Source organism: Bos indicus, chromosome 22 (assembly GCF_029378745.1).
Source record: "Bos indicus isolate NIAB-ARS_2022 breed Sahiwal x Tharparkar chromosome 22, NIAB-ARS_B.indTharparkar_mat_pri_1.0, whole genome shotgun sequence".
In the NCBI taxonomy this organism is placed as follows: domain Eukaryota; kingdom Metazoa; phylum Chordata; class Mammalia; order Artiodactyla; family Bovidae; genus Bos; species Bos indicus.
Genome location: NC_091781.1, coordinates 40,032,282 through 40,053,170, shown reverse-complemented (window position 1 = coordinate 40,053,170; position 20,889 = coordinate 40,032,282). Strand labels below are relative to the sequence as shown.

General features: G+C 41.8%; 1 protein-coding gene across 4 annotated transcripts in view; it reads right to left on the bottom strand.

The window, feature by feature from the left end:
* FHIT (fragile histidine triad diadenosine triphosphatase) overlaps positions 1 to 20,889 on the bottom strand; it is a 1,527,031-nt gene that overhangs the window by 1,480,007 nt on the left and 26,135 nt on the right. For all 4 annotated transcript variants that reach the window (XM_070777132.1, XM_070777130.1, XM_070777129.1 and 1 more), the window contains exon 2: positions 5,443 to 5,491. The gene's annotated coding sequence lies outside the window, so the exon portion shown is untranslated. The remainder of the gene's footprint in view (positions 1 to 5,442; positions 5,492 to 20,889) is intronic.

Here is a 20,889-nt window from a genome sequence, read left to right as displayed (position 1 = left end):
GGTGGGGGGGTTTTCTTGTTTATTTTTTAATGTAGCCATTAGGATAACAGCTGACCTGACAGTGTTTGTAAATAATGTCATGATTAGGAAAGCAGGCTTTGTAGGCAGACTCAGTTAGTTCAGTTCAGTTCAGTCGCTTAGTTGTGTCCAACTCTTTGCGACCCCATGAATCACAGCACACCAGGCCTCCCTGTCCATCACCAACTCACAGAGTCTACCCAAACCCATGTCCATCGAGTTGGTGATGCCATCCAGCCATCTCATCCTCTGTCGTCCCCTTCTCCTCCTGCCCCCAATCCCTCCCAGCATCAGGGTTTTCTCCAATGAGTCAACTCTTCGCATCAGGTGGCCAAAGTACTGGAGTTTCAGCTTCAGCATCAGTCCTTCCAGTGAACACTCAGGACTGATCTCCTTTAGGATGGACTGGTTGGATCTCCTTGCAGTCCAAGGGACTCTCAGGAGTCTTCTCCAACACCACAGTTCAAAACCATCAATTCTTCGGCACTCAGCTTTCTTCACAGTCCAACTCTCACATCCATAAATGACCACTGGAAAAACCATAGCCTTGACTAGATGGACCTTTGTTGGCAAAGTAATGTCTCTGATTTTTAATATGCTGTCTAGGTTGGTCAGAGTAGGCAGACTAGCTGGAGTCTAATTCCAAATCTAACACTTAATAGCTGTGTGACTCTAGGCAAAATACTTAAGACTTCCTCAGTTTCGACAACCATAAAGCAGAAATGCCATTACTACCTACCTCATAAGGTAAGCAATGTTTTTAAAGCATATGTTAATTCCAAAGAAGACAAAAGGTTATATGTTTAAGAAGACATCAGTTCAGTTCAGTTCAGCCACTCAGTCATGTCTGATTCTTTGTGACCCCATGAATTGCAGCACGCCAGGCCTCCCTGTCCATCACCAACTCCCAACTCTAATAACATAACAATGTAAACATTATATCAATTTAAACAAAAAAAAATTGTAATATAATCATTTTAGGAGGCTGTAGTGACCAAAGGAGTGGAAGTGTCAAAGAGCTACTGCTAAACTTGTAATATCAGGGAAAAAAACGTAAAAGCATGTTACTCAAAACAGATAGAGAAATGCCAGAAGTATCAGAGTTAAAGTTGCAATTTAGGGAAGTTAGAAGAGGAGGGGGTGTGGTTTTTCAATATTTGCTTTTTAGTGCTGTTTTACCCAAACGATGTGGGCATGTTGCTATGATAAAAATAAAAATGGATTTTAAAAGATAATTCACCATGTGTATAAACATAATCCTGGATATTTTTATATACTAGGAATAACATAGTTTTTCAATTTACCAAAACTTGCTTTTAAAAAACTGATTGATATAATCCCTCCAAGTATACCAGCAAAATGTCCAGTTCATAGTAAGTAAACATTTACTATGTCCCTGGCATACTGTAAGTCCTAGAAAGACATTTGTTGAATTGAATTGAGAGTGGCAGAAAGAAATACAAAGAAGTTCCTCTGTGCTATCAAGTTTACATCAGGGTAAAGACAGCACCTTCACCTGGGGTAACTGGGGTGAATTTAATGAAGGGTGTGGGCAAGGTAAAGGGAACCTGGGAAGAGACAACCAGCAGCCGGCGGTTAGCAAAAATAAACTGTTCTCCCCCAGACTTAGAGGGGCAAACAGAAGGAGCAGTTACCAAATGGTGGAAAGAGCTGCAGCTGCAGGCAGGAACCCTGGTGGCCTTCCTTAGAGGAAAACAGCCAGTGCTCCAAGGAAGGCAGGGGACAATATTTCAACCTTGCATTCTCGGGTTTTCACCCCGTGCCTTCCACGGACTACTCCAGTGGAAAACCAGAGAGCAAGGGAGCCTGGGGAATGCTGACAATAGAAGTTAACCTCCTGGGACACAGAGCCTTTCAGAGGAATGAGAGCTAGAGGCACAGACAGAATTCCAGCACAAGCACTATGCAGAGTTTTGTTTCTATTTTTCTTTTTTATGCCCCCCCCCCCCACTTTCCTATTCAGTCTCATAAAATAAGCCTTTGAATTTTCAATGTTTAATAAATATATACCATAATAATCACAAAAATAATACATGGATATTGCATAGCACTTTAGTTCCCTAAGCACTTTCACATATATTGTTATCCTGAGAAAAGCCCTATTCAGTAGATAGGATAAAGGTTATCCTATTTTACAGGTAAGGAAACTGAGACTGTAAAAAAAACTGTTGGGTTTCTTCCCAAAGTCATAAAGCTAGCAAGCGGCAGAGCCCAAACTAGAAAGCATGTTTTCTAACACTTCAGCTAAGGTTCTTTCCACTACACAATGCTGCCATGCTATTTATTCACAGTAGGAGTGCAAAATTGATGTTCCTGTGAAAAAAATCATTAACCAGATTTGTAGTAGGCACCACACAGAACACAGGAGTAGTCAGCAAACAGGACTCAGGGGGAAATAGAGCAAACTTGTCCATTTCATTCTCGGGAATCACAAGTAACGTCAGAGACCTAAGTAATTGAGTTTTCCATCACATTTTACACACCATTGAAAAGAAGGTGTTCAGCAGGGCAAGAGAAGTGTTCAAAAGAGGAATAAAATTTCAGAGGAAAGTAGAAAAAGATATTTAAAGAGTTTTGTTCTGGGATGCTGGGATAAGTAGAAGGAAATCACGGTCCCTTCACAATCCCCATGTCACAAAGAGATCTGGGCCCCAGAAACTGAAAGGATGACCTCCTTGCTTCTCACTTCCAACTCTCCACCCACATACACACATATCCTTTGAGAGCTTGATAAATAGCCAAAACTGATTTATTTTTACCAAATACAAGAGTAGTGAAGAGTCCAGCAAAAGAGCCCATTTTTGAAATAATTGAGAACTCTTCACCTTATCTAATCTACTGTAAAATGTTCAGATTTTTATACATGATGGAAGAAAGTAGTGACTGGTATTTTAACTGTAAACTTATAATCATGCCCCATTTATTCCAAATTTAACTCCCTAATGTGTAAAGTACTCTGTCACTTAGTTCTGTGACTGCAAGCAACAGAAACCAAATGACTAATGTAAGAAGGATTACAGGAAGGAAATTTGAGGCTCAGCAAATCCATGAAAGACTGGAAAATAAGGGTGGGAGACCATCAATGACCAAGACAGAAGTGGAAGCTAGGAAATGGGAATGGCTACAGTGGTCTCATGGGAGGTACTGTCAGGGCAGAATGCCCCCTGGGAGAAAGGAGAATCCTTTAGCTCAAGATTCAACTTCCAGAGAGGAAGCACCCATTTACCCAAGCTTGTGGTCATGCACCTATCCTGAGGCTGAATGTAGGGCCCTGAGTAAGGTCTCTGCGTACAGTTCCAATTAGTATAATTATGTCAAAAGAAAATAAAATGTTGTTAAAAGGAGAAAACAAATACATCCAGAAACAAAAAGGGGGAGGAGCAAAGAAGTCGTCTAAACTTACCAAGGCTTTCTTCAAAAATGCCTACATGTAACTAGGTAGCAAGAGATCACTAGCTTCTTAAGACTCTATTAGTTAGTAGCTGCCCACACACAGCCAAAGACAGTGATTACCCTCATGTCTACAAAACTTCAACTGTTTACTTACAGAGGCCTCACTTGTCTTATTAACCAAAAGTTATCTTTTCACTCCACTCCTAAAGCCAAAGCAGAATTCACCCTTCTTTAGTAACAACATGATAGTTTTCAAAACGTTATCCTGACACTTCCAAAGAGAACAGACACCTCAAAACACCTAAAGAATAAATTCATGAGGATGCACATGATGATGATGATGACAGTAATATTCACAAGAGCAGCAGCAGCTAATAGCTCTTGAGTCCTTATCATGGACCAGGACCTGTTCCAAGCCCTCAACACATAATAATTCATTTAATCTCCACAACTGCTTTAGGAGTAAAATAGTATTATTATGCCCATTTCACAAACTAAGAAACTGAGACACAGAGCAGGTGAATAATTTGCACATGGTCCAATAACTCATGAAAGTCAAACCAGAACTAAATCTATGCCTGACTCCAGAATAGCAGAATAACAAACGTTTTCACTGAGAGTAGAGGAAATAAAACTATACCATTGTGAAAACATTTTCCAGGAAGAAAGAGAGCACCATAACTGTAGCTAAAGATCGCAAGGTTCTGAAGGCTGCTACAGCATCACTAACTTCAACAATTTATGAGAATTTATTTCTAAAATCTATCAAATACAGCTTTTTTCCAAGATGTGGCTCAGTGGTCCAGAGACATGTAAGTTACACGGCTGAAAATAAGAATCATCTATATCTTAAGATGGCCAACCATGACAGAAAAATCCCAAGCCAACCAGCTGTCATGCATTTGAGTTTAGTCATCCCAAAGCAAACAACCCTCAAAAGAGTATTTTTATAGCTCACGTTTTGATTATTCAAAAGGGATTTTCTCCAATTTCCCTGTAAAATTGCCCTCAAAATAAACATTTAAAAATCAGCTCCAGAGGTAGATTTGTCACAAAGTTAGGAATAACTTAAAGTATAAGGTAAATCAAAATGGCTTTTCCAACTTGAACTAAAGTGGTCATGGTCATGATTGCTGTAATAAAAATGACAGGAAAAAACCTGTAATTGTCAAAAACATAATTGATGATGAAAACAAATGTAAAATTATGGCATATTTCACCCTGGCCACCAAAGACTCTTGATGAAACTGCAGCCCTATAATTCCCCAGAATGAATTCTTTAAATTAAAATACTTCATGCAGAACAGAAATTAAACAATGAATCAAAGAATAATGCTGTACAGAAGTATGCTTATAAATATACCTAGGAAAGAGGACACAATTACATTTTTCCATGTAAAAACCAACTCGATTGTAATGTTTCACAGGAGGCTGAGTAGGTACTTTCTCCATTGCTTTGAACTTGGAAGTTCATTTCCTGTAACTCAGTTAGTGTCCACTGTGACCGGGGGGAACGAAATTAGCTACACCAAACTGGCTGGCTTTCTCCTTTCGACAAAACTAGCTCCTCTACACAACAGCACATCTGACTTTCATGATAAATCTCATGCAACCCAATTGAAATGCCACTTTGCATTTTATCTTAAATGCTTTATTCGGCCAGCTGGTTTTACTTAACTATTGACCAGAAGTGGTACAAGTGCATTCTTTTTCCATCTAGCATTAATCTTAGTAAACTTAGTGCCACTGGAATGTCTTAACTGCTGAGAAGAAAGCAAAAGTCAGCAAGCATACAATTGCATTTGGCCACCCTCAGCACATCATTTTATTTCCTCCTTCTCCCTTCTAACTATTGCTCAGCACTTTTGCCTGTGAGGGAGGACAAGCAGGTGGTTAAGGAAGTTGTCCTGTCAGCTATATCTTTAATCCGAGTGTTTAAATCTCTGAATAAAAGAAAAATCAATGTTGTAAAGGCAATGTTTGTCAAGGCCATGTAATAAATACACTTACCTTTACAGACTGTTCTCAATGGATTTCCCTTCTTTGCTGAGCTTCAAAGCTACAAAGAGATAAAAACGAAAGCACTGAGTTATCTGCGAGTAGAACAGCAAACGTTTTCTCTCCATGTCTCTAAGTAGAATTTCCATATGCCATTATACATGATGCTAGCCAAATAAACCACTAATAATATTCGTGCCTCATACCTCCTGCACAAAAGGCCAATGAGAGACAAGGTTGTAAACTGAAAACAGCACACACATCCACCCAGGATTGACTCACACAAACCTGGCCAAATCTACAGTCTAACCTTTGGAGGTATGAAGTCCTTAACAGAAGGGAGTGAACTTCTCAACAGAAGCCTTATAAAGTGAGGAGATGAAAATCAAATCAAACATTATGCAGCACACTTGATTTGACCAAGCATTTTGTATTATTTAGCACCATCTTTCCTGCACACTCAATTTCCATTTCCCTGGAAGTTTTACTTGGAATAGCCTCTTCCCTTTATATGAGGTGTATGTGTTAGTTGCTCAGTCATGTCTGGCTTTTTGCAACTCCATGGACTGTAGCCCACCAGGCTCCAGTGTCCATGGGGTTTTTCCAACAAGAACACTGAAGTGGGTAGCCATTTCCTCCACCAGGGAATCTTCCCTACCCAAGGATCGAACCTCTATCTTCTGCGTCTCTGGCATTGCATACAGATTCTTTAGCACTGAGCCATACAAGGTGCATGGCCCTCCCAAACCAGACCTCACCACTTCCCTCTATGAGTATATGTGTGCAAGCTTACACATACAATCCTCCTTTCTCAAGATAAGAGTGTAGCCTTCTCTCAGTAGAGAGAAACTCACAAAACAAAGTAAGCTACATTTGGCATTTTCAAATCAAATCTAGACATGTTAAATTAAGCTGCCTGTGACCAAAACAATGCACTAACTGCACACAAGTCAACATGATAGCAAAGGTGGTAAAGCATAGCTGCTAAACAGAGTAAGAATTTAAGCTTTCAAGGGCTGATTCTATCCACCATTACTCATACGTTGATTCCATAATTAAAAATAAATGGTGGAGCTTCCCTGGTGGTGCAATTGTTAAGAACATGCCTTGCAATATCGAATATCAGTTCGATCCCTGTTCTGGGAAGATCCCACATGCCGCAGAGCAGCTAAGCCCATGCAACACGACCACTGAGCCAGCCCTCTAGAGCCTGCGATCCACAACTACCGAGTCCATGTGCTGCAACTACCGAAACCTGAGCGGCTACAGCCTGTGCTTTGAAACAAGAGAAGCCACCACAATGAGAAGCCTACACATGACAAAGAGTAGCCCCTGCTCGCTGCAACTAGAGAAAGCCCACATGCAGCAGCAAAGGCCCACCACAGCCAAAAAAATAAAGAGATTTTTTTTTATTACAAATAAATATGTAAACGGTGACCTAGTTGCTAAGATTCTGAGCTCCCAGTACAGGGGGCACAGGTTCCATCCCTGGTCAGGGAAGTAGATCCCACACGCTACAGTTAAGAGTTTGCATGCTGCAACTAAAGATTCCACATGCTGGAACTATGACCCAGTGTAGCCAACTAAATAAATACTTTTTTAAAAGAGAGATCACTCTGTATTAAAAAAAAAAAAAAATAGAATATGCGTATTCCCCTCATTTGTGTCTAGGTCCTAACGTCTCTCAAGGTGCAGCAACTGGGAACGGTCAACAACTCCATGGTTTTCTCATGTTCTTTTTTTTCCCTTCAGTGTCCTAAGTAACTGCTTCAGGCCCTACTGGGCTATTTTTCTTCACAGCCCCCATCAAACCATAGAACCCATCATCGCAGATGCATGACCACCAAAGAACAAGGCCAGATTGGGGGCTACGATATAAACTTTAGATTGTTAATGCAGGAGATAAGATGCCTCTATAGAACATCAAAATTTCTCCTTCCACATACAGATGGTCAACAAACACATGAAAAGATGCTCAATATTGTTCACTATTAGAGAAATGCAAATCAAAACTACAGTTATGTATAACCTCACACCAGTCAGAAAGGCTATCATTTAAAAAAATCTACAAACAATAAATACTGGAGAGGATTTGGAGAAAAAGGAAGTCTTTTGCACTGTTGGGGGAATGTAAATTGATAACAATCATTATGGAAAACGGTATGGGGATTCCTTAAAATAATAGGAATAGAAGTACCAAATGCCCTAACAATCCCACTACAGGGCATGTACCCCCAAGAAAAACCACAATTAAAAGAGACACATGTACCCCAATATTCATTGCACAGTACTTTTTATAATAGCTAGGACAAGGAAGGAACCAAGATGCTCATCAACAGATGAATGGATAGAGAAGCTGTGGTATATATATACAATGGAATATTCCTCAGCCGTGAAAAGCAAGGCATTTGAGTCAGTTCTAATGAGGTGGATGAACCTAGAGCCTATTATAGAGTGAAGTAAGTCAGAAAGAAAAACAAATATCATATATTAATGCATAATATGGAACCTAGAAAGATGGCACTGACGAACCTATTTCCAGGGCAGCAATGGAGATGAAGACAGAGGGAACAGACTTATGGACACAGTGTGGGAAGAAAAGGGTGAGGCAAATGGAGAGAGAAGCATGGAACCATATACATCACCATATGTAAAATAGATGGCCAGTGGGATTTGCTATGTGACTCAGAAAACTCAAACCGGGGCTCTGTGACAACTTAGAGGGGTGGGAAAGGAAGGCAAGAAGCAGGGAGGTACAAGAGGGAGGAGACATATGTATACCTACGGCTGATTCATGTTGATGTATGGCAGAAACCAACACAATATTATAAACTAATTATCCTTCAATTAAAAAAGTTTTTAAAAAACTAAAAGAAAAAATTGTGGTACATATATATAACAGAATATTACTCAACTATAAAAAGAATGCATTTGAGTCAGCCCTAATGAGGTGGATGAACCTAGAGCCTATTGTACAGAGTGAAGTAAGTCAGAAAGAGAAAGACAAATATTGTATATTAACGCATGTGTATGGAATCTAGAAGGATGGTACTGATGCTGCTGCTAAGTCACTTCAGTCGTGTCCAACTCTGTGCGACCCCATAGACGGCAGCCCACCAGGCTCCCCTGTCCCTGGGATTCTCCAGGCAAGAACACTGGAGTGGGTTGCCATTTCCTTCTCCAATGCATGAAAGTGAAAAGTGAAACTGAAGTCGCTCAGTCGTGTCCGACTCTTAGCAACCCCAAGCACTGTAGCCCACCAGGCTCCTCCATCCATAGGATTTTCCAGGCAAGAGTACTGGAGTGGAGTGCCATTGCCTTCTCAGGACAGCAATGAAGAGGCAGACACAGAGAACAGACTTGTGGACACAGTAGGGGAAGGAGAGGATGGGATGACTAAAAAGAGTAGCATGGAAATATATACACCACCATATGTAAAATAGATAGCCAGTGGGAATTTGCTCTGTGACACAGGGAGTTCAACCCAGTGCTCTGTTACAATGTTGAGGGGTGGGATGGGGTAGGAGATGGGAGGGAGGTTCAAGAAGGAGGGGACATATGCATACCTGTGGCTGAGTCATGTTGATACTTGATAGAAACCAGCACAAAATTGCGGAGAAGGCAATGGCACCCCACTCCAGTACTCTTGCCTGGAGAATCCCATGGATTGAGGAGCCTGGTGGGCTGCAGTCCATGGGGTCACTAAGAGTAGGATACGACTGAGCGACTTCACTTTCACTTTTCACTTTCATGCATTGGAGAAGGAAATGGCAACCCACTCCAGTGTTCTTGCCTGGAGACTCCCAGGGACGGGGGAGCCTGGTGGGCTGCCGTTTTTGGGATCGCACAGAGTCGGACACGACTGAAGTGACTTAGCAGCAGCAGCAGCAGCACAAAATTGTAAAGCAATTATCCTTCCATAAAAAAAATTTTTTTAATTTCTCCTTCCCCCTAGGCTATGTGGATTGAAATAGTGTTGAAAGAAACATAATTTGGGGAAGACTAGATAAAACAAAATACATTTTGTAAAACCTGAGAGATTTATGGTCTAACAGCACAGAGATTAGGCAGTATCTCTTTCTACTCCAACCACATAGAAATGCTTAACAAAGTACAGTATATCTTAAAAGAAAGAGATAAGATCAATATGAAAAAAAAAGTGTAGATTTTCTAGAATGAAAGATATGAATCCTCTTGAAAAGAGCATACCAAGACCTCAACAAGCTAAATGAAAGCAAATCTACCGGTAGATAAAATAGAAGGAAACCATAGCACCAGAGATAGAAAGAAAGCCTTAAAGTGAACCAGTGAGAACAACCTGCCTCCCAGTTTCTGAGAAACTAGGCTCCACTTGCTTGAATACCTTGTCTTGCATAAAATAATCATGAATGACAAAAAAAAAAAACCAGCAAGGCAGCAGTGAAATAACATGTCTTAAGTTCCAAAAGGAAAAAAGTTCAGGGAAAACTCTATAGCCATGCTAAACCGATTATCATTCAACAATGACAGCTAGGTTATTTTTCAAAAAAAAAAAAGTTGTTTCCTGCTCACAGCAGTTTACTTTTGCTGAGAGGAATACTAAAAGATATCCTTGAATACGAAGGAATTGATTTCAGAAGGAAGGAAAGAGGAACAAAAAGCAATGCTCACCAAATTATATTAGCATGTATGGTGGTAAATCTAGTAAATTCAATAACAAATAATGGATATTGGATAATAATTAATAAGGACTGGTTGTAAAAAAAAAAAAACCTATAATAACAACCAGTTTTAAGGGTTTTCAAATAAGATGAAATAAGTGAAGAATCTTCCCGTAGTGCAGGAGCCACAGGAGCCACGGGTTCGATCACTGGGTAGGGAAGATCCCCTGGAGGACGGCATGGCAACACACGCCCATATTCTTGCCTGGAAAATCCGATGGACTGAGGAGCCTGGAGGGCTGAGGTCCACAGGGTCACAAAGAGTTGGACACTTCTGAAGTGACTGAGCATGCACAAATGGTTGGCTGGAATTATACAGAACAAAGGAGCAGAGGATGAATTGTTTAGGAGCAAGAGATTCTGATTCGGTTGCTAAAGATAGGCATTAAAGCTACTGATGAACTTGTTAAGGAATATTGGCATTTCTTTCTCTGTGTACATAACCAAAGATATCCTTTCATATATGCTCAAAGAGAAATGTTTAGATCGTCAATGTTAGGATGCCAAGAGACACTGAAGACAATGGAAACATCTATCAGTGAATAAACATATTTACATTTGTACAGATTCTTACAATGGAATATTATACAGCTTCAAGAAATCAATGAACCAGTTACAGACATCAACATGTATGCCCTCAAAATTATGGTGTAAAACAAAAGAAACATGTCACAGAAGACTGTATATATTATTCCACATATAAAATGTTGAAAAGGACAAAAATAAATACTATCTTGTTTTGAAATACAACATGAAAGTGGCAAAAACTATGAAGAAAAGCAAGAGAATGAATGATGTATACAGAATTCAGGCTATATTTATCTTGAGAGCAAGGGAAGAGTTTGTAAGGATGGAATTCTCTAAAAGGATTCTGGAATGTGACAATGCTCTACTTCTTGGCTTGGGGAGTGGTATCTGGATGTTTGGCTTATTATTGTCTTTAAACTGCAGATATACATTTTCAAAAATTATTTTATATGCATATTATATTTCACAGTTTTAAAACACATAAGAGCAATCATCAAAAGAAAAGAAACATTCAAACCAGTGAAGGGAACAATCTAGAGAATAGAAAACACAACCAATTCTCTTTTTTTAGAAAATTGGAATAGAATGGAGAAAGAAGCAAAGGAAAGCACAGTAAATAGAAAACACAAATGTCAGGACCAGCCCAACAACAAACGGGCCTGTAAAATAAGTTTCAACATGTCAGTAATCAGAGTAAGCAGACTAAATGCATCTATTAAAATAATTTCTTTTCAAAATGAATGTTTAAAAACCTTGCTATCTGATGTTTGTAGGAAACACATCTAAAACAGAGATTTTGAAAGGAAAAGTATAGAAAACTACACACCAAGCAAATAGGAACTGAAAGAAAGTTGGTAGAAATTAGTTAATATTCGGCAAAGTACAAGTTAGCAATAATAGAATAGGTATTTGCATTGGCTTTGTATTGATTCAGTTCAAACTACTTAAAATGACTTCATAATAATCATTTAATATCTATTATGGTTTCTAGGGAACAAGAATTCTGATGCGACAATGCCTGAGGCCTCAGGTCGAAGACCTGAAAACTGGGGCCTGGAATCATCTGAAGGTTCATTCCCTCAAGCGTCAGCCAGGCGCTGAGGGTTGGCTGAAGCCGTAGCTGGGGCCATCAGCTGAATACCTCTGGTGGCCTCTACATGTGGCGTGAGTCTCATCACAAAATGGTGGCTGGGTTGAAGCTGTTACCCTCATGGCAGTCTCCAGTTGCTGCAGCCTCCAAGTACAGCAACCTGTGGTGATGGCCCTCCACTGCCATCTGTCACAGCGGGGAGAGGGGATGGGGGAAGAGATTCACTGCTGCTTCAAGGCCTGGGCACTTCCAAAGCCGCCACTGCTTCCAGTGGGCGGCTGTGACAAGAGGTCTGGAGTTCTGTGAGACGCAGCCCTGGGTCTGTCCCTCAGCTCACCTCCGACAAGGTCAGGTTCGGGAAGGCCTTGGGGAGAAGGCAGAGACCCACCGCCCACCACACTCTCTGTCCCGAGGACCACTGTCAGGCTGACTGAACAAGAACTCTGCCACGCTAACGGTCTCCCACTAACGGTCACACAGAAGGGTCTCATGCAAACTGTCTCGCGATATTGGTCTCGCGCAGAAAGTCCCATGCTAATGCCTCTCACCCTCACAGCTTCATGCCAGCTCCACCCCTTTTACAATGTGAAGGTCACTGAGGAACTGAAATGAGAACTGTTTTGTGATCTGAGACAATATTCAGTTTGGAATTGGTTAAGAGACAAGTGGAAATCATTAAAATGAAGAGTGAGTAAGGACAGTATTAGGCACATTCAGATACGAAGGGCAGGCAAGAAAGTAGCATCTAGAGGAGGACAAAGGACTCAAAGAGGGTTTCTCTGCACTGTCTGTAAACTGTACCGGCTGAGCAGGTGTCAAGGTGATGAGAAGATCCGGTTGAGATCATGAGGCTGAAAGCAGAAGAGTGAGAAAGAATAGCTGATACAGGGCTCGTTCCCAGAAAGGTAAAGGGCCAGGAGGTGGGACTGGTCTTAAAACAGAGCTTTGTTCTCACCTTAATCATATAGTGCCTCACAGTAGGCACGCATGCTTTCTTTTTTTTAAGTTTTTTTTTTTTTTTTTAATTTATTTGACTGCATTGGGTCTTAGCTATGGCACACAGTATCTTTATGGCATGCGAAATCTTAGTCGTGGCGTATGGGTTCTAGTTCCTTGACCACGGATGGAAGCTGGGCCCGCTGCATTGGGAGCAAGGAAGCCACCAGACAACCAGGGAAGTCCCTATTGTCTTAAATTATTACTTTGTTCTGTATTTATGTTTTATGATCTTAATTAACATCTAAACTCTATGGCTTTTATCATTCAAGCCAATCTCACACTGCCTACCTAATCTGAGCCCCAGATTCTATACTAGCACTAGACTGTCAGCCAATACTTGTTGAATAGCCAAGTACAGTTGACCCTTGAACAAGTGTTTGAAGTGCATTGGTCCATTTATACATGGATTTGTTTTTCAATAAGTATGTACTACAGTACTACATGATCCATGGTTATTGAATCCACAGAAACCCAGATACGGACACACTCACAGAAGGCCGACAATAGTTATACACAAATATATACCACTCAGCCTCCCTAAGCCCTCGTTGTTCAAGAGTCACCTGCACAGTGGACTCCACAGTTTTTGTATACTCTGATATCAAACATTTGTATATCTCTGATACTCAAACATTTGTCCATATACCTGTGCTATATATCTGAAGTAGGACAGGTCAAGATCAGAAAACTTATTCTAGTGCCTAAAGTACTTATCCCTGGACAAAAGTCAAGCATATCTGCTCAAACTTGTCCTCTCTTTCCCATGTTTGTCTTGACCCCAAAATTCAAGGACCTAATCTTCTAACGGCCATGAGAACATTTTCACCTGGAGCTACAAGGCCTTCTCCCATTTACACCTCCCACTACCCTCCTATGTAATTTATCCCCATTTTGTTCTAGAGCAGGTGGACTCTGAAACCTTCATGTGACCTCCTGCAAAACACAGACTAGATTTAAATGGATCCAAAGAGGTTTAGGGTTTGGCTGCTCCTAAAAGACATGATCACTGAGGCAGAGTGGCACAGGCCAGTAACACAACTGATTTATCTTAGTGGCTTTTCAGAGGATCAGTTCAGTTCAGTCACTCTGCTGCTGCTGCTGCTAAGTCACTTCAGTCGTGTCTGACTCTGTGCGACCCCATGGACGGCAGCCCACCAGGCTCCCCCGTCCCTGAGATTTTCCAGGCAAGAACACTGGAGTGGGCTGCCATTTCCTTCTCCAATGCATGAAAGTGAAAAGTGAAAGTGAAGTTGCTCAGTTGTGTCTGACTTAGCGACCCCATGGACTGCAGCCTACCAGGCTCCTCCGTCATGGGGTTTTCCAGGCAAAAGTACTGAAGTGGGGTGCTATTGCCTTCTCCGAGTCGCTCAGTCGTGTCCAACTCTTTGTGATCCCATGAATCGCAGCATGCCAGGCCTCCCTGTCCATCACCAACTCCCGGAGTTCACTCAAACTCACGACCATCGAGTCAGTGATGACATCCAGCCATCTCATCTTCTGTCGTCCCCTTCTCCTCCTGCCCTCAATCCCTCCCAGCATCAGAGTCTTTTCCAATGAGTCAACTCTTCACATGAGGTGGCCAAAGTACTGGAGTTTCAGCTTTAGCATCATTCCTTCCAAAGAAATCCCAGGGCTGATCTCCTTCAGAATGGACTGGTTGGATCTCCTTGCAGTCCAAGGGACTCTCAAGAGTCTTCTCCAACACCACAGTTCAAAACCATCAATTCTTTGACACTCAGCTTTCTTCACAGTCCAACTCTCACATCCATACATGACCACTGGAAAAACCAAAGCCTTGACTAGACAGACCTTTGTTGGCAAAGTAATGTCTCCGCTTTTCAATATGCTATCTAGGTTGATCATAACTTTCCTTCCAAGGAGTAAGCGTTTTTTAATTTCATGGCTGCAATCACCATCTGCAGTGATTTTGGAGCCCCAAAAAATAAAGTCTGACACTGTTTCCACTGTTTCCCCATCTATTTCCCATGAAGTGATGGAACCAGATGCCATGAATCTTAGTTTTCTGAATGTTGAGTTTTAAGCCAACTTTTTCACTCTCCTCTTTCACTTTCATAAAGAGGCTTTTTAGTTCCTCTTCACTTTCTGCCATAAGGGTGGTGTCATCTGCATATCTGAGGTTATTGATATTTCTCCCGGCAATCTCGATTCCAGCTTGTGCTTCTTCCAGCCCAGCGTTTCTCATGATGTACTCTGCATATAAGTTAAATAACCAGGGTGACAATATACAGCCTTGACGTACTCCTTTTCCTATCTGGAATCAGTCTGTTGTTCCATGTCCAGTTCTAACTTGCTTCCTGACCTGCATATAGGTTTCTCAAGAGGCAGGCTAGGTGGTCTGGTATTCCTATCTCTTTCAGAATTTCCCACAGTTTATTGTGATCCACATAGTCAAAGGCTTTGGCATAGTCAATAAAGCAGAAATAGATGTTTTTCTGGAACTCTCTTGCTTTTTCCATGAAACATAGCTTCCCAGAAAATCTTTATCACCCCCAAGCCCCCTCACTCCATTATCCAGTCCCCAGCTCCCTTAAAAACTGGTCTGAATTTAAAGAAACATTTTTCTCAAATATTAAAAAAAAAAAAAACACCCTCTTTTGTTTGTGATTTATCTTCCTACAATTAAAACCTATCTCTGGGAACCATCAGTTGCACCTTCCTTAAGGCAGCATTGCCTGGAACGGAGCAATCTGCCTTCACCGTTGCATTCTACAGTCCTCACCTAACTCAACTGCCACATTAAGCGATTGGTTATCGACCTTTAAGTCTTTTAACAATTATGTACATACCTAAGAAAGAAGTCTGTTCACCCAAGAATGAAGACACAAGAATAAATGAAGACAATGAATAAATCAGCCCTGGTTTCCAGTTCTTATGTTCAGTGAGCTGTTACTGCAGACAAATTATTGCAACATTCTTTCAAATGACAGTCAGTTTTCAACTAAGAGAAGATTCTTAAACCATTTTCTACATATTGGTGAAAACCAGGCAGTTGGAAAACATAGCCTTGGTTAAACTATCTGATGATAAATGATTATTTTAAACATATGGAGTTATTTGAGCATCTGCATACTGATTTAGCTCAGTGGTAGCTCAGTCGGTAAAGAATCTGCCCACAATGCAGGCAGGAGACCCGGGTTCAATTCCTGGGTCCCCTGGAGAAAGAAATGGCAGCCCACTCCAGTATTCTTGCTGGAAAAATCCCATGGACAGAGAAGCCTGATGGGCTACTGTCCATGGGGTCACAAGAGTCAGACACAACTTAGTGACTCATCTCATCATTACCATACTGATTTAACCCTCACAAAAAACAGCAGAAAAGATCCCCAAAACCTGACACTTCTCAGATATATTCTCGGAAGTTTTATTTCAATGTATATGTGTGTGTTTCTTATATTTTCAGAATTTGTAAAACTGATATATTTAGAGTTGAGAGGGGAGATCAGAACATTCCTTAGTTTTGGGTTTTTTTTTTTAAATATTTGTGGTTATTTGACTATGTTGGGTCTTACAGCTCTTGGGATCTTTTCAATTAATTATGGCTGCTCTGGGTCTTTGTTGCTTCTCATAGGCTTTCTGTAGTTGTGGCAAGTGGGGGCTACTTTCTAATTGCAGTGTGCATCATCGTGACCTCTCACTGCAGCTTGCAGTCTCTAGAGCACAAGCTCAGTAGTTGTGGTGTGTGGGCTTAGTTGCCTCAAGGCATGGGGGATCTTCCCAGATCAGGGATCGAACATGTGTCCCCTGCACTTGCAGGCAGATTCTTACCTCTGGATCACCTGGGAAGTCCAGCACTTGGGGACTTGCAACATTAGTTGCAACTTGTGGCATGCAAACACATAGTTGTGGCATGTGCGGGATCTTCCATATTTGTTTGTGACATGTGGGAGCATGCAGCATCTTTACTTGTGGCCTGCGGACTCTTAGCTGCACACAGCCTCTAGTTCCCTGATCAGGGATGGAACCCAGGCTCCCTGCAATGGGAGTGTGGAGTCTTAGCCTATGGACCACCAGGGAAGTCTCCATTCCTTAGTTTTGTCATTAACATGGATAATTGTCAATTCAGTTCAGTTCAGTCACTCAGTCATGTCCGACTCTTTGCGACCCCATGAATCACAGCACACCAGGCCTTCCTGTCCATCACCAACTCCCGGAGTTCACTCAAACTCATGACCATCGAGTCGGTGATGCCATCCAGCCATTTCATCCTCTGTCGTCTCCTTTTCCTCCTGCCCCCAATCCCTCCCAGCATCAGGGTTTTTTCCAATGAGTCAACTCTTGGCATGAGGTGGCCAAAGTACTGGAGTTTCATCTTTAGCATCATTCCTTCCAAAGAAATCCCAGGACCGATCTCCTTTAGAATGGACTGGTTGGATCTCCTTGCAGTCCAAGGGACTCTCAAGAGTCTTCTCCAACACCACAGTTCAAAACCATCAATTCTTCGGCGCTCAGCTTTCTTCACAGTCCAACTCTCACATCCATACATGACCACTGGAAAAACCATAGCCTTGGCTAGACGGACCTTTGTTGGCAAAGTAATGTCTCTGCTTTTGAATATACTATCTAGGTTGGTCATAACTTTCCTTCCAAGAAGTAAGCGTCTTTTAATTTCATGGCTGCAGTCACCATCTGCAGTGATTTTTGAACTATTGTTATTGTCACGGATAACAATACTGTCAAAATGTACATGATAGTTTTTCCATTAGACTCTAAGTTCAACAAAGGTACAGACCACATTTTTCTTTTCTTTTTGTCAGTACCTCATTTTTATCTTAAACAAAAGCACTGAATATAGTAGCCTTTCATACGCAGCTGATACAGGCCACACCTTTAATGTACCTTGTTGAATCCACATCCTCCAGGACAGTATCAAGCATGTAACACTTAAGGAAATTTGCTTTAAGAAATTATGTTTGTGTTATTATTAAAACTGAAAACTGACTGAAAATTCTTTAGTTTTTTATTTTTGTTCCCTTTTTTCATTTTCTCAATTTGTACTCTAGGTTTTTTTAAGATGAAAAGGTATCTCTCTACAGAAGTCTATACTTCAATGGCCTGAGACACACACAAACACATACACACACAAAATATAACACAACTCTTCCTCACTGGACTTGTTCAATGCTGTAATATTTGCTAGGCATTGGAAAAATAAATTTGCTAAGTAGCATGAGCCCTGGAAAATCATTAGGTGACATCTGGGGAGCAGAATACCAATCAACCAATAATTAGCATCTTAACTTTCAGAGAGTTCGAGACAAATCAAATTCCATGAGATCTCAGGGAGCATGACCCTGGCCAGGTCGGCGCCCTGGCTATGGGGAGTCACTGGATTTGTCTGACCACAAGACAGGGCTGGAGGTACCGTGGCTAGTTTAATCCTAGGAGGAGACACTCTGACAATGTGACATTTGCACAGGGATGCCCTAATGTGGCCTCAGTGTGTTTTCTTAGAATGAGATGACATTTCAAGTCAAATAGCTCTGTTCCCAATAGCACAAACCCTTCCTGAACTCTAAGAACCTGAATTGGAGAGAAAGAGGTTCATCTCAGAGAGACCCTAAGGTTGTACAGAAGCAACGTTAAAATAATCAACTTTTAAGTAAGGTTAAACCAGACATTCAGTGTTTAGCCTCATTCATTATTATTCCATTTCATAGACCTCAGATGACCTTAGTCTAAAAAACAGTTCTCATTTGAGCAAAACCCTATTCCTGAAGTATCCATACGGGATACTTTTCAATGAACACAGAATCTCATTACAAAATCATGCTACCAAGAAGTGCGGGGAGTGAGTGTCAGTGCACCCTGTCTCCGCCAGACCCCTGCTGCCTGAAACTGCTGTCCACATGCAAGTCCATCCAAGAATGTAGGGTCACTGCTGCTCTGAATGCCTCCTGCCTATCTAAGGTCACCTTTCCTACATGGCTGATTCATTCCAAAGGAAGAAACAGAGAGGCTAGAGAACACCAATTCCCCATTTGGTTTTGCAGCTATCTACATGACTTGGGGAACTCATCCTTTAAGAGCAATCCAGAATGGAGGGCCCTACCTCCAAACAGCCGCCAGTCCTCGGGATAAAATGCTCTGCTTCCACCATGTGGCCTGCATGTGCCTGGTTTGCTAGCACCTCCACCCAAAGCCGGGGTGGCTGTTCTGGCAGCCCCCACTCCACTCCACTGCAGGGTCAGGCGGCAGCTTGCCCTCCTCCTGGCTCCTGGCCCAAGGCTTGAATGGCCTGGCCACGTCACTGCCAAGAGGGAGTCTGGTTGTGCCCTCCTCTGAACTCTCCATCTGGAAGATTCTCTGGCCTGCTTCCCTCTCGTTTTTAATCTGACAGACACTGCTGGACCGGGAAACTCAGAGCGGACCAAAGTTCATCTTCTCTTCCCAGCTTCTCGGCTGGCATAATTGCAGGGGCAGAACGAGGTTGGCAGGGACCAGGATGCCAGGAATTAAATGAGGGTCCCTGACCACTGGGCCACATTGGCCCTGCCTTCCTAAGTCTTAATTAGTCCTCTTCTGCTTGGCACACCCACTTGCCTTTGGAACCCAGAGAGGTGGCCGGGTGAGATGCCATGCTCACAGCAAGTATTCAACAAAATATTGGTTGAGAATGGTGGTCACAAATGCCCACTGGCTCAGGGCTTTGCAGCAACAGTCTGTTTTGAGGTCTGGGCCCCAGCGGCAAGATTTCTGCTCCTCTTTCTAATGCAGACAGTTCAAGCAGCAGTATTCTGAGTGATATTCAGCCACCAGCTCAATTTGGAAGCAAAATGATCTTAACAAACGATGGCAGACTTGACAGACAGGCTGTTGAGCCTGGGGACCGAAATAAAGGACAGAAAGAAAAAGAAAGGAAGGGTTGATGGTAAATGGAAGAGAAGAAAATGAACACTGCAAAGAGAATTGAGCAGGATTACAGGACAAGAGAGCTCGGTTCTACAAGTCTGAAATGAGCTGGAAACATAACAACAGACTCAGAGGCAGAAACAACAGCATGGGGGGGTGAGGGGAGTCACACAGAAAGGGGACTGAGCCCGGCAGCTTTGGGGATTTTTGATGCTGGGACACACTCGGGCTAGAACAGTGGAAGATGCAACAGTAAGGAACATTTGAGAGGCTTCAAAAGACAATGACTCTTAATTCTGTCTTGTTTTGCCCCTCTTGAACTGTAGTGATACACCAAAATTTGCTATTTTTCTAAGAGGACCTTGACAGATACAATGGAAACTCTGAGTACATTTTTTCCCTCTGCATTCATTATCTCTGGCCCTTATCCACAGGCCTATTGCAGACTAAATTGAATTTTGGATCACTGGTACTGAGGCGCTGCGATTAATTAACAATAGAAACATAATATTTATATCCCAGCCTAACAACATCTGACATTTAAACTATTCTGCCAGTCGGGCAAATTCCATTCAACAAATTTTCATTTTAATGAACATGACAGGCCACAGTTTACATGACAGGCCAAGAAGCAGAGCAGAGGTGATCTCTCAGCATGTGCTTTTAAGGCCTGGCCATGCTGCAGGAGAAACAAGTTGGGGAGAGTGTCAGAATAATAGAAAAACCAGATCCCCAGTTCTGGTCAGACACACCAAGGACACATGTCCCCTCAACAAAGATTCTGGTACAAAACTGTCCTGTGAGCTCAAAGTGAAACACCTATTGCCTCTGATGACCCAGTGGATGGTTTTTCTTTCTTTGGGCTGTTGACATTTTCTTCAGGGTACTAAGCTCCTTCAGTCCTTCCTAATTAAAAAGTGATAAATGTTTTGCAAGGCAACCAGTAATGTGCAAAGTACACAAGAGTTGGAACTGATGCAGCTTTTTCAGTTGGCACAAGACTGGCCTTCCTTATTTTGCCAGATGGTGTGTCTCAGTAAGTCCCCAATCCCTGACTCAAGCGAGGGACACTGTCAATATGATGCTGAAGCAGAGTCTTCTTAAATGCTATCTTATTTTGCATTAAACTAACACCAAGAAGGCCTAACATTTTCTTCTTGCTGAAACTTTCATAGTTAAAGAAGTTTTCATTTTCCTGTGACTCATTATTCAAGCAGACATAAGATGGTTTTTCACTGACTTATCTGTTTCTCATACCTTTTAAGCTTCTCT